Source organism: Protopterus annectens, chromosome 7.part0 (genome assembly GCF_019279795.1).
Source record: "Protopterus annectens isolate FY-2018-M chromosome 7.part0, PAN1.0, whole genome shotgun sequence".
NCBI classification, from domain to species: domain Eukaryota; kingdom Metazoa; phylum Chordata; order Ceratodontiformes; family Protopteridae; genus Protopterus; species Protopterus annectens.
Window position 1 is genome coordinate 255,954,516 of NC_056739.1, and position 15,746 is coordinate 255,970,261.

Below are 15,746 nucleotides of genomic sequence, written 5' to 3' on the forward strand. Positions count from 1 at the left end.
GCTGCCAAATTCATAAAAGATATTAGCATTTTATTTTGGAAAAGCTACAAGCAGATGTGAAGGATTTCATATGATGTTATAAAGAAAGGAAATGCAATTGCAATTGCATTTTAGGACATACATAACTTTGGACTACACAAAGACATAAACATAAAACCTGAACTTGGAACTAAAACGTCAAGGTGAATGATATATGTTGACATGTTTTAATAAGGTTCTACCATGAAAAGTCAACTTCCTGAAAGCCAACAAGTGGAAAGGACAAAAAAGTGCCCAAAACTCAGAGACGTGAAAAATACATTTTAGTTTTTTTTTGTATGGGGGGAAAACTCTTGTACCATATAATGTCAGAACTTATATAAACAAATACCATGGTTACACCAACACAAAGAGGGGAGAAACCTCCTAAAACAAGTGAATTATTGCTGGTGCATGCATAGAACTGTACCAGCAATGATTTTCTATGGAAAATAACATTCAGCATTATGACATCTGTCTTTTTTCCTAAGTGCTACTAAAGCTCGAGAAACTTCACCTAAAGCATATGTAGAGGAGATGCACTGCAATTATTTATTTTACTGTGTTTTTTAAGGTGATAAAATTATAAAATTATTTTACCAGTATAGAGAGAAAATATCACTGTGACTGAGTAAGTCCAAGGATAGACAAAAGTGCTTAAATTTAGTAGCAATTGTATTTTTTATATCTACACACACCTATCTATCTATATACATATATATGTGTGTGTGTGTGTGTGTGTGTGTGTGTGTGTGTGTAGATGATAGAGAATACAGATAGACATAGATATGCAGAGGCTTATATGTGTATGTAAGACAATAGTCCAAAATCCTAAAATTTGGGAAAAATTAATTAAATTGTACTGAAATTTTATGAGAATAAACTATAAAAATCTAAATGACAAAAGTAAAAAATATCGGTAGTATTAAATTTGGTATTACAGATTGTTTTGTAATATTTCCTTTTTGAATAAAACAGTTCGGTAATGACAATTTTCTGCATTAAATTGGTTCTTAATAATTCCGTTAATACATAATTAAACTGTACTTAAAAATCACAAAACATTTTAATGTCAATACTGCAAATGTAGAAGGTTGTTGCTGTACCAAAATCTTTGTGTGGCATTGCCATAACTCTCCATCTCTTAAGGCAAGAATTTTACACAAGACCAGAAATAATTGTGGGCGGGGGTGTGCATAGGACCAAAATCAGAAGCAAACTTTAAATATTGCTGTTTTAAACCTGCTAGAATAACAGGTTTTGCATTAGCATGCATTTTTTGATGGACAGTAGGTCTGAAACTCAAATGTTTGTCATTATTTAATAACTTCAATCCTCAATGATGTGCCAGAAAAACACAAATTTTATAAGAAACATCAAAAATATGGGTCAAAAATATGGACATCTTGGAAAATTCTGGATGTTTGAGACATGTGGATAAACCATTTTAACTAGCACCATAATGCATTTAGAAAGAGTACTGGGAATGATAACATTGAAATTTATATCATACTAGAAAACACTGTTACAATTAGCTTATTACTTAAAGCAATTGTCATATGATTACACTTGGTTAAAATTTGATATTTGATAACAAGGTGGGGTAACAAGTATTTAAATTAACTTTCCTTTGTTATTTACTGTTTTGTCTGAAGAAGGTCGGATATTAAGCTTTACGAAAGTTCTTGTGAAATAAAAGTGCTTACATTACGTCTTTTATAGCGATTACATTCATTTATTGGATTACTTGATCAAAACCTGCAGACAGCTTCCTTCGGTTTATTCATTAGTTTGTTTGGCAGTTTTAGTTCCATGTTCCATATGGATCCATTATTCTCCCAGGACTATGTGGGAGAAGCTAGCAGGCTGACGGCAACTTGACAACTTTAATCCAGTTGTTACTCGGTAGGATGGACATGCTAACTCAGCGCATTGACCGACTTGACAATACGACTGGAGAGCATAATGTGCTACAAGGAGGTATAAGGGATAACCCAGAATAAGACAGTGCGACTTGTAAAGTGGTGGAAGAGATAAACAACTCGAACACCACTTTTTAGTATACCACCAGGACAAGGGCATATGCCCACGAACAATATTGGACACACACAAGGTACTGTAGTAGAGAACAGGTTGCATGATTCAGCACCTACCGTGGATTGTTACCTCAATAAGAACGTTAGCTATAATAGAAATGAGGTGGAACCTGCTGCAGGAGCTATAAGTTAATATATTCATTAGTGATTTTGACTCAAAGCTGTTTAAATGCAAGAAACTGCAATTAGAGACTGCCTACCTGGAAGAGTGCCTAGAGAAGAAGATTGTGCCTAAGGGTCTTAGGCAGATCTTTGTTTCATAAGCAATTACTTGATTTGTTTGACAGACAGAGCTTTGAATTTATGAGAATGCTCATTGAGCATTATGAGCAACAAATAGAGGTTCTTAGAGGAACTAGCAGGTTTGGAACAAAAATAAAGGAACATCAAGATTTTTACTAACAAATTATGTGAGAATAAGAAGAAGAAAATAAGGAGGGATGTACAACAATACACCACTAAAACAGCCTACATACCTCCACAGATTGGTAAACCAAAAATTTTTCTAAAACATATAGACAGGATAACCCCAGAGTAGGACAAGAAGTACACTGTTTAGATGAGTTCCTAAATGGTGAAGGTAACTGCAACCAAGGGCCTAGTTTTCGGGGTCGAACTAGATGATGAACAAACAGTTAGAAGTTTCCAACTATGGAGTTGAGGATACAAGAGACGAACATAACCAGGGTTTTTGGGAAGGCCGGAACTTGCATCAAATGAATTTGAGACAAATCCAAGGAGCAGGCAGAACCAGGAGGTTATGACCCCTTTGGAGGAATACGAAGGATTTTAGGATTTTTAACTACACCACAATGAACAACTACAAGGAAATGGTGGATTTTGTCTTCAAGGGATTAGCCTTTGTTCCGGACTCGCACATGGACTTAGTAAACACCAGCATAGACCTCAAATTGTTTAGTTAAACTTAACCACTGTTTTGGGTAAAGTTCATCTTTAACTAATCCCTTTAGAATAGCCAGTTTATTCAACCCACCATTAGTTAACAACTTGAGATCATTTGAAATAGACTTAAGACATTTGGCAGCCAATGCAAAGCTAAAAACATACTCAATATCTCAAGTGAGCAGAGTTCAGGATTGTAATATGATAAGGGTAATGGACTTATTTTCATGAACAATAATGATTACATAAATGAATTAATTACACATTTAAATAATGGCCCTTATGAGAATATCAGCTTGAATGAAGTAAACAAAGCCCACAACAATATAAGAAACATAATCGAAGATTTGTTTTTGGAGGAATTTATAGATCAGGAAACACACTCTTATTTGTGTATGTTAGCACCAAAAATGCCAACCTTCTTTGGGGTCCCAAAAATCCACAAGTCCATTAGTAAACCTCCATTAAATCAGACATTTTTGGAGAACATCAATGAAATATCCTTTGACCCAAATTTTATATTCTTGACAGTGGATATAAAAGATTTATATACCGTGATACTGCAACACCTGGGTTTGGAATGGTTAAGGATGTTCATGATTAGAGCTGATTCTCAAATACAGCTTCTTTAACTTATTTAGTAATGACAACACTAGATACCAGGACGACATGTTCTAAGGGCCCTGTAGATGAAATAAAACCCTTCATTGAAATTATGAAGACATTGATTTTACATTTGAAATGAACATTAATGAAATCAATTATTTAGACATATTGCTCACCAAGGACTATAATGAATCTAGGTTTATTAGTAGTTCTAATGGGTTTTACATTTTTTACCATCAAATATGACGACTAAAGACACAGATTTCATGGATGAGTGTGATAAATTAAACAGTATGTTTGTGAACAGAGGTTATCCTCAGGTTCTTCTCATTGAAATCAAAAAAGAAGTCGAGACAAAAAGACTTTCTGGACATTTTAAACCTATCTTGAACCTACGGGGTTTTGATACCCATATAAGTCAAGATAATAATGAAGTTGAGAAAATGAATAGCGACAAGACCAATTTGGGCACAAAATTTTGTGTACGTTGACCATCGCTATATAAGGGACATTCTACAGAAGAATTGGTCCATTATCATGGAGGATAGGCAGCTGACTGATACATTGGGTCCAGTACCAGGTGTTACGTTTAGAAAAAAGAAATAAAAGAACATGTTCTAATAGATTTAAAGGCATGACCCAATGTGGGACATGAAACATTCAGGAAGGAACACAACTCAATATGAACAAAAAGAAATACAAGGTCATGGGTAATTTCAACTGTGGGACCAAAGCAGTAGTTTATGTAGCCTTATGCAACCAATGCTTGGCCTTCTATATAGGAAAGACTGAAAGGGCATTTAGGAAACGCATATATGAACATCTTTATGCAATATCAAAGGTAGACTTAAAGAATGCACTAGCTATGGAATACCCTGGCCACGCGTTTCGTTTTGCTGTCGTAAAGCAAGTTGTAACGGACCCAAACAGTGGCCCTTGGCAGGTCAACCTAGAAAAAGAAGAGTTGTTCTGGCAAATCAGAACAGGAGCATACATATATCCTGGACTAAACTTTGTCCTGTATTCTCAAACATCTGGCCTTGAGGAGATAACAAGCACCCCTATCATGTTTTGGAACTTGTAGGTACCTCTTGATTGGCATCTATATACTATAGGGCTTTTATATCATATATTTTTTTCTATATACAGACCATCGGATCTCACCTAACATAGTGCAGGTTTATTACATCTTGCCAGTCCTTGGGCTTTGGGTTTAAGACAGATGGAGGATATTCATATTTTGGGGTAGGCTGTTACATTATATTATGTAATCACATTAGACATTTAAGGACTGAGGTTTTACATTATTTTAAGATAGGTACACTTGTGCATACAACTAGAATCATTTTAACAGTATATTATTAAATAATTAAGTGTTTACATGACTATATAATATATAACATATAATTGTTTAAAAAATGTTTTTAAAAAAATCATTTTTATTCGGTTTTTAAGGAATATTCTGAATGTGGTGATATATATTTAAAAGTATAGAGAGTTTTTAAATGAAGGCAGGTCCTCAATTAAGAGGCCATTAACAAGGTGAGGTAACAAGTATTTAAATTAACTTTAAAGTTCTTGTGAAATAAAAGTGCTTACATTATTACATTCATTTATTGGATTACTTGATCAAAATTCATTAGTTTGTTTGGCAGTTTTAGTTCCTAAAATTTGATATTTGTTAAAAGTACAGTGTCAGTAAGATGTTCTTAATAGTGAGACTTTCATTAAGGTATTCAATAAAAACATAACTGCAAGTAGACACATTATGCAAGCACAGATGGCAGAAGATGTCTTTGTGAAGACATTTCATCTAAGCCAAAAATTTAGGTTCAGAAAATATGACATATAGCAGTCATATAAAGCATATATTTCCCCAAAAGTAATCTCTGCACTAAATTTGACATGCCATCATAAGTCATTTTCAGTAAGTTGCATTCCAGCTGCATCTTACTGTTTGACAGAAAAAACATTAAACACTGACTGCTATGTTGAATGCCACTGGTACATAATACTGAAACAGTACAACTATACTTCAGGAATGTGAAAAAGTACTTCTGTACTAACCAGTTGTTCATTATGCACACATTAAGTGCTACATCAAAGCAATTAATAAGTAAAATGAATACGAAAATGCATATTATTACATCAGATTTCTAACACCCTAAGCACTTCAAGGAAGTGACAGAACACTTCACATCTATATGCAGTGATTGGTCATAAAGTCATGTTGCCTGTTATAAAAAGACACAATTGAATACCACTTCCACTTAGTATAATTATATATTCTTGTATGCCTACACTCACTCTCAAAACATGGACATATGGGTAATGTAGCTAAGAACAGTTTTTGTTTTGTGTTTTTACTTTAACTTTTTTATTTTGATTAGAATATCGTCTTTTGAAAACAAAACATGAAAAAGAAATATATAACATATATACAATCCTAAAACTAAATAACTTCATAACATTATGAAACTGTATACATTGGTGTCTATACAGTTTATAATATAGTTGAACATTGTGTGAAGATTAAAGCATAAAATCATGTATCATTTTCTATTTTCTCAAGTATTTCCATTACTTTCAACCAAGTGTTGTAAAATGATGTAGGTCTGCTGGTTCTGTTCTTCAAAGTAGAGATTTCCATACGTCCAACTGCAGGATTTTTAAATTCCTTGAAGGTAAGAGAAGCCGCAATGAATGGTAATGATAGCTAATAATTTCTATAGGACTGACAAATCTTTTTTGGTACACAGTCAGATATGAGAGAGTTAAATAAGATCACTGATTTAGTTAATTGGTAGTTGTTGTTAAAAAACAGTCTGAAAGAAATAATTAATTTTATTCCATTATGCAGTGAGACGTTTACATTCATAAAAAACATGCTGCCAATTGACTTTTACTTTTACATCTCCAACATAATTCCTCACTGGCAAATATTAAGGCTAATTTGTGGGGTGTATGCAAAGAACAGTTTGATGCATAGCAACAGATCCATTATCTCTGCCTTGGTTATATATGGAAAACAGCCCATGACGACCATATATTCAGAAAATGTAGTAGGATGATGTCATTCTTTACAGAAGTAATATATCACAAAAGTACATCGCTGAAGTAATACGCACTAAGAAACTATCTGCAGAAACTGCTTACCTTGCTTTGACCACTGAGTTCCCCGCAGATGGCTATTAATTGGCTGTTGGCAATTTTGGAGGACTGATGAGAGACTTCTAGTATCCTTGCCTTTAAGAGTCTGGCTTCGAGAAAACACTGTACAAGTGGTGATAAGAAATCCAGTAGTGAGCAGTTGAATTGCTCTCTTAATTTATACTTTTTGACCTACCCAATTTGCGACTTCGGTGCTCACTTCCTAATTTAACCATGCTTTTTATCTTTATTACTGCTTATGTTTTATCATTTTCATTTTTTCTATTTTATTCATAATTGTGCTTCTAATTTTCTTTATTTGATTCTTTATTATATTACTGTAATGTTTGCACAGATTTTAATTTGTAAGCACTGAAATAAACTCAAACCTCAATGTATATGTTGTGCATTCTGATATAAAGCTTGCACATATTTTCATAGGTTCATAGGTGTGTACTAGGCTAATGGCCCTGGAGCCTTTACAAGCATAGCCATAGGTTTACCCTGGCATCATGCCACCAGACCTTAGTTCCTAGTACCTCTGTCGAGTAGAGCCACTGGAGTGATCACCAGGGTGAATTTTCTATTTCCCATCCAATCATCAAGATTTCTTTTGAAGAGGGCCAGTGAGGTGCTCTGCTTGACATGTATGGGAAGTCTTTTCCATAGCATGGGGAGTCTCTGGGTTATGCACTAGTCCCGCCAGCATGTTCTGTTGATTGTGGTAATGAAATTGAGAACTCTGGAGCATGTGGTACAGAGAGATTGGGATTTCTTTAGTTGTAGCATTTCTAACAGAGCTGGGTCAGACAAGGATTTGTAAGTCAAGCAGAGATCGCCTCTAAGTAGGCGATATAAGACAGAGAATAGTTGGAGTTTTTGAGTCTGTCCATATAGGACAAGTGTTTAAGGCCTAGAATCCTCTTTGTGAGGTACTTTTGCAACCTCTCCAGTCATTGCAGATGTCTAGTCAGGTACATGCCAAATGGGGCATTGTACTCAATGATTGATCTAATGAGGGAAGAGTAAAGCGGGACACTGACCTCTTTCTTCTTGGATGCAAAATCCTTAGTAATGAGATGTGCCACATAGAAGGACTTTCTGACCACAGTGGCAACATGGTGGTCAAAAGAAAGGTTGCTGTCAACCTGTGCTCCCAGATCTCTTATAATGCCTTCTGTGCTCAGTGGACTACCATCAATGTGGTAATTCATGAAAACCAGGTTTTTCCCAAGGGAGATGATGACACATTTTTGGCCTTGAGCTTAAGGCCATAGTTCTGACACCAGTCACTGGTCTCATTGAGGCCTTTCTGTAGGATGTCAACCTCACTTGGGGAGTTAATAATAGCTCCCAACTTGCAATTATCTGCAAATTTTGTCAGCCAGACTCCCTTCATGTTGACCTGGACTTCAGAGAAGTAGATACAAAACAGGAGAGGACCCAGGATCGAACCCTGTGGGACTCCACTCATGACTGGTTGGCAGACTGACTTGGAGTCAGCTACTTTCACACTGTGGGTTCTGTGAGCCAGTTTGCAACCCATCTAGTGATATAGGGGTTAATGCCTATCTTAGTGAGATTTTCTACGATTTGTGAGTGGGGAATGGTATCAAAGGCCTTGGCCAGATCAAGGTAGTTTGTATAAACCACCTTGCCTTCATCCACAGCTCTGGTGACTGACTCAAAGAAGTCAAACAAATTGAGCAGGCATGATCGACCCTTCACAAAACCAAACTGTGTAGGATCTAGGGTTTGGAGAGTCCCTATATCCTTGTTTATTAGGTCCATGTTATTTATTGACTATCCTTATTTTTCATGTTGACTTAAGAAATGTATTTAGCAGACGTATAGGTATATAAGAATATGCTGAATTATGCCCAAAATATCTCTGTCTCTCTCTCTCTCTCTCTATATATATATATATATATATATATATATATATATATATATATATATATATATGGATTCCATTCACTTGGTCAAATTACACTTGGTTGAAAATGATTCCAGGCATTGCACTTCACTGAAAGCTCACTTGACTGAAAGCTCACTTGGTCGAAGTTCATTTGGTCAAAAATAGAATATAGCCCCTGCCCCACTGCAGTGCAACCCTGGAGTGAGAATATTAAATGGGGGGGTGTGGGGGCCCCCACATAATTTTAATGTATTCACTGTTATAAGAAGGTATATCCATTAGAAATGCATTGATATATATATATATATATATATATATATATATATATATATATATATATATATATTTAGTAAAAACAATTAGCATAATGTGGGGGGCTGTGCCCCCCACACCCTCCCTTATTTAATATTCTCACTCCAGGGTTGCACTGCAGTGGGGCAGGGGCTATATTCCATTTTCAACCAAATGAACTTCGACCAAGTGAGCTCTTCAGAAGACCATTTTCAGTCACAACCTAGGTCAATTGGTGAGAAACACAAAAAAGCATATATAACATGCATGGAGGTGCATTAGGTTCATAGTTAAGTACTATTCAATCATTCTGCAGGCCCTTACAAAGCCAGCTAATATCAAACATTAAAAATTTCCCTCCAGTCTCAGTGAAGGCAACACAAGATGGATGGAGGATGGGGGGGTACAGAATTTGAACTTCTACATCCAATTGTCTAGTTTATCTTGATGATGGAAAAAGTGTCACTCTGTCTGACATGTGGTAAATGCATGTTGTAGGGGAGCGGATATGTTGGAATATAAATATATCACACAGAATACTATTTACCTTTTGAAAGTTTAGTTCCTTAAACCTGAGTAAAGAACAGTGAATACAGTATCATTGCATCACACATATTTAGGTAGTACAGTGCAATAAACAAGAACCTCTGAGCATCAAACGTTTGTCCTAGCTAGAAAATGACACTGAAAAATTAAATGAAAAGATATGATATGCAATATCTTACTGTGTTTTAATTCTGCACCACTGAACAAGATGTTACATTTTAAATTTCAGAACAAAACACTCCTGTACAAAATTTCTTGGTTAACAAGAATTTTGCAGAGGAGGAGGAGTATTCATTTTCCCTCACTTTTTAGTCATTGTTATTGGTGCAGCCCTTGTGGCCCATCCATGTCAGATCTTCTAGTTAACTCCTTGCCTCACAGACTAAATCTGGTTTTGCTGTGGCCGGTCACTGATCCAAGACAAATGGGCTCGGCATATGTGAGCATCCATCCTGGGGAGGTTCTAATTTGATCATCCCACACTGCCCCCTTGTGGCAATGTGGTTTAGTCCTGGGTTAGAAAACAATGTCGTGCTTCTGCAGCAGCTCAGCCAGGCCACTTCCTACCCATTAGCCGCTCCTCCCCTAATGATGCCCCTGGCCTTCTCCAGGGACCACCACAATGAGATGTCCATGTATTAGTCCCCCCCGGCATGGGCAAGCCCACCCCTCCCTGCCATGCTGTCAGCCACCCAAGCTGCTAACTGTACCCAGCATGCCTGGGTCATAGTCATGGCTTTATCTCCCCATACCACCACAGTGGTCAGAAAAGTAGTATTTATAGATGCAAAGAGTTTGCAAAGTAGATTTATTCAACGCAACATCACCAGCTTGCCAATATCCATTCTGTTAGGGTACCTTCTGTCTGCATGAGGTGAAAGCAAGTCAAACATGAAATGAATTTATGTTAATAAAGACAGACTGGCCACACACCTATCACTACTCTTTAAAAACAACAAAATAAAAACAAAGAAAAAATTGAACTCCACAATTCTTTGAAACCAATAGTTTATTAAACAAAGATTTAGTACTTTTGTCTATCAACTATATTATGCCATTATATACTGTCCCATGTACAAAGTTAAGATATATTTATATTTGTGAAAAAAGTTTCTTCATATCCTGCTCAGATTATACCAAAGGCTTCCATGCAATAAAAACAACTCATCAGATTACATCTTAACAATTTATACAGTCTATAACAGGGTTTCCCATTTTTCAAAAATGTCAGCAAGATCATTATTGCTCCTGTAACTTTTGCAACTCATTCTGGATGTTTCTTATCTTCTCACAGCCAAGTAACCAAAGTTATTTGGATATGAGAGGAAAATCAATACCGAAGACTCTACCTCCCTACTCCTTGCAAAAAAAAGAAAAAGAAGGAATTTGAGGTTTTATGGGGATCTGACGAATCAAGCAGTTGTGATTGACTAGTTGGATGCACAAGCAGTTGGGAGTCAAGGTTTTGTTAGTTTGAACCTTCTGCAAGTAAGGTCACATCTGTTTTGGATGTTTTATAGAAAGTGTTGTATGCTGCTTTGTGTCATGAGGACTGGAATACGTCTTAAAAGTCATTTAAGGTATTGTGTTTTTATCTGGGATAGAAAATAGTTTTAAAAATCAAATATTAAATACATTTGCAGAATTCAGAGTTTGTTAAATCTATAAATGTATTCTTCACAAAGAGATCAGAGATTTTGCCATGAAAACGTCTTTTTTGTATTAAAGGCTTTAACGATACTGGACTTTTTATCCAACATACAGAATAATTTTAAATATGTACATTTATGCAATGCATGGTTATGGAAGTCATTTGAAGTTTACTGTGTGAAGAAGTCAGAGATTTTTTTTATTCTATAAATATTAAGTTAAAGATGCAAGTGTATACATGTGAACATGTTTATGTGAACACTAGTATATTATGACTTTGGAATTTTGTCTCCAGTGGTGCACCATGTAAAACACAACCTTTTAGATTTGCTATTCCTAAATTTTGCATATACTAGGACATAAGCAGCTAGTTTAATAATAACCCATTCCTGTCATTCCTGGTGTATGTATACTTCTGATCAGTAAATACATCTTATGCATTATGAAATAATAATTCAAGCATTGTTGAAAATGGCGAGGGGTCAAAAGAATAGAGTCAAAACGCCCATCTGTTTACCCCAAATGAATGCAGTTTCTGAAAAGTCCAACCTTCCGTAAAGACTGCTAGGTGATACATAGTGTTATGCTCATGGTCTTTATTTCCAGAGATATTTAGACATTCTGTAACCATACTTATTGTCAGAGTAGTAGGATGTGAAAGTGAACGTTAAGAACCTGACAGATCAATTACATTTCATCAACACATCCAAGCTTGCAAAATAAAAGCTATTACATGAACTAGCTTGAAGATACACACACACACACACACACACACACACACACACACACACACACACACACACACACACTCTCTCTCTCTCACAGCACATGTGCTGAACTGCCTCATTATATGGACAAATGAAATGCACTAACAAGTGCTTTTTGCAGGGGATATGCTCCCCATTCAATCTCCTATCTCATTTATTTTATGTTGAATTCAGGGGTGCTATAACTGGAAAAAGAGGAATCGTTAACAGACAGTGCAAATTTTATCTCGCTTTCTGCAAGAGGTAAAATCTCATCCTTGCAGCAATACAATAACATCCATGTGCATGGCAGTCTCTATCTGAATCCAGCAAGAGTGACATGAGCAATTGCCAACCCAGGCTGTTACAGTTCAACAATTGTGACACTTAAGCCAGATCGTTACCTTTAGCGACTGCTGAATTTTCATTTTCATCGCATTTCCTAAGCATCTCCTACATTTCAGGCACATCGTGCATACAACAACCAACCTAAATGGTGATTCTAGGATCTCATTACCATCCCACAAAGTACTCTTGGAGATCTAATGGCACCCATACTTATCTTCTAAACTCTGCAGGGAAATGTCCTATAGTTGACAGCTTCTCACTCATTCTTTCTTTCTTTCTGTTAGCAGATCGAGTTTTGTTTCATCAACACAGCTAAGCTTTGTTTCAAAGTAGATTTAGCTGTCACTCAGCCCTAACTCATTCCCTCAGTTTTATTTCAGTCACTCAGTCTTATCTCACTAATTCCTATCTCAGTCCTTCCATCTTATCTCACTTATTCCTATCTCAGTCACTCCATCTTATCTCACTCAATCCTATTTCAGTCACTCTGTCCTATCTCAGTCAGTCAGTCCTATCAATGTCAGCTGGATCATCAAGTTCTATGTCATCTAGAGAAATGCTGGACACTTATATCATTGCCAGGGTGAGAATCCTCAAAAGAATGGATCCCAATTTCATTATTATTCAATATGGACAAATTTTTGTTAGCTGAATGTTTTTTTCTCATTACATTTATTATTATTATTATTATTATTATTATTATTATTATTATTATATAGTGGCCATTTGGTTGCATCTTTTTATTCCCTGCTTCATGACAGATTAATATACTGCTGTGAAGAATCAGGCTTGTTTATTATCGGGCTTTAACTGTTCATTAACACACTGTAGGAGTACATTTGTTCTCTCATATGGTGGATGACATACATTTTGTCCATTGTCCAAACAGTAATAAGCTACACAGTTTTAACAAGTTAGTACATACAGAAGTTGGTCAAATCTGCTGGGGTGATAAATACTGATAAGCTTTGTGACATAATTTATGATGACATCTGAAATAGTTCTTAGCATTATTTAATGACAGCTGTGATTCCCAAGGAATATGTATGCATTAAATTTGATATCAAGTGTATTAATGATTCACAGTCAGTAAAACAGAAAAATTAAGTTACAGAAGTTAATGTTTATCTTCTGCTGTTGTGCAACCACATGCAAGATGAAGTTCTTTACGACACTGCAATCTTTTTTAACTGAATTGCAGTAGTCAGCCTTTGAATACTTTCCTGAAGATATTAGAATAAGTAACCTAATTAATCAGGTGTTAGACATTATGAAGGTGCTGTCACAGTATGCTTGTTCTGTCAGGCTTCTAGAGAACCATTTTCTTACAGGAGTTTTTCTTCTGCTTTCATATATATCATATAATGGCTTTCTGCTCATTTCTACCAATTTAAGAGTGTTTTTGGATTCACTGTGTGCACTATTTCATTTACTGTCCATATATTAATATATAATACAGGCAGCATTTTGATGTTTGCAGTTTACATATGTAGTGTGGTTTTAAGATATTTTACTAAACACAACTTGTAACATTTCATGGGTAATTGCTGTGTACATTTTTGTGTATTTATAAGACGTGTTTTAAATAAATTGTTTATTTAAATTTTAGATTGAGTACTTAACTACTGCACTAGTGGCAAGCACTGCACAGAACTATCCAGTCTATACTGATGACCTTCAAGCTCAAAACCTTGGCAGGTTAGTGGCACAGTTTGGGTGGACTTGGGTTGGCATTCTAGCTGAGAACACTGATTTTGGTTTGCGAGGAAGTCAGATCTTGAAAGAAGAGCTACACAAAGCCAGAGCATGCCCAGCCTTCTGCGAATTCATCATGTTATTTAACTCACTTAAGCATAACCAGAAACTTTTGCAGATGATTAGCAATTCAAAAGCAAATGTTATCATAGTGTTTGCCACTGCAAGTAACTTGTACTCTTTCATAGAACAGATCACTTTGAGTAACATAACTGGAAAAGTCTGGATTGCAAGTGATCACTGGTCCACTTCTCAGCTGTTTCAAAAAAGAGAGTTTCTGCCAACACTTGAAGGCACACTTGGGTTTACTGTCCCAAGAAGAGAGATGCCTGGATTTCAAGAGTATTTATACAGCCTCCATCCTTTCAAGAGACCTAATGATATTTTCATTAGAACATTTTGGGAACAGACATTTGGTTGCACATGGAGAGATAGTCAAAGTGTTCAGATGAGATATATACTTAGAAATGATGTTAACCTTTGTACAGGGATGGAAACTGTGAAAGGACTGAAAAACCTATTTTTTGACACATCAAATCTACGACTCACATACAATGCATACAGCTCTCTGTATGTTATTTCATTTGCTTTGCATAACCTTTTCTCCTGCATACCAGGAAAGGGCCCTTTTTTCAATGGCACATGTGCAAAAAATGGTGATGTTGAACCCTTTCAGGTAAGGAATGACAGTTTTCAGCGGCTGATTCACTATTAATAATACACTATTCTGCAGTTTCTTGGTGATAATAAAGACATACAATATTTAACAATATATTTAAAATCTAATACACATTATTGGTTCCTTTTGCAGCATCAGTTTAAATTCAGTCTAATACGGTTTACAAAAGATATGAAAGAATAACGAAAGCCACTTTCCAAAAATATAGCAAAACGGTTAATGAATAGCAGCATAGGTTTTGACACACAGACACACCTACACATATGTGTGTGTGTGTGTGTGTGTGTGTGTGTGTATATATATATATATATATATATATATATATATATGTTGGTGCACCTTACCTTATTAAAACCCTTTCTGTAACACAAAATTATGTCTGAATTTGTGGTGGTGTTTTGTTGAATGGATTACAAAAGGAAACAGCTTGTTTCTTGCTTTGATTTTTTTTTTCTTTTGTTAGGTTTCATTAATGCCAGCATCAGTCAATTGTGTTTTGCTGCTTGTGCGTTCTGATAAATTTACATATACTAATACACATATACACACACACACACACACACACACACACACACACATATATATATATATATATTATATATATATATATCTTTACACGCACACTCAAACACATACATACACATGTGTGTGTGTGTGTGTGTGTGTGTGTGTGTGTGTGTGTGTATATATATATATATATATATATATATATATATATATATATATATACGCACACACATATATGAAAATGTAAATATCTATTCATTTATGGTTATAACTTCAAAGATAGAATATACATTTGGTAAAAAAGTATTTGTAGATGTAAAAATGAGAGAAAGTTCATTTGTGAGAATCATAGGTTCATAGATTAGTACTAAGCTAACTGCCCTTGTAAGCCATTTTAAGCCTAGCCAATTATCCCTTATGAGACTCAAACCCTGCACCCTGTGTTTGTAAGACAAACACCTTAACCATTAAGCCACCCTCCCAATATACCTATAACTGTAGTGCAGGTAAGCAGGGGTGTGCCAGAAAATTAA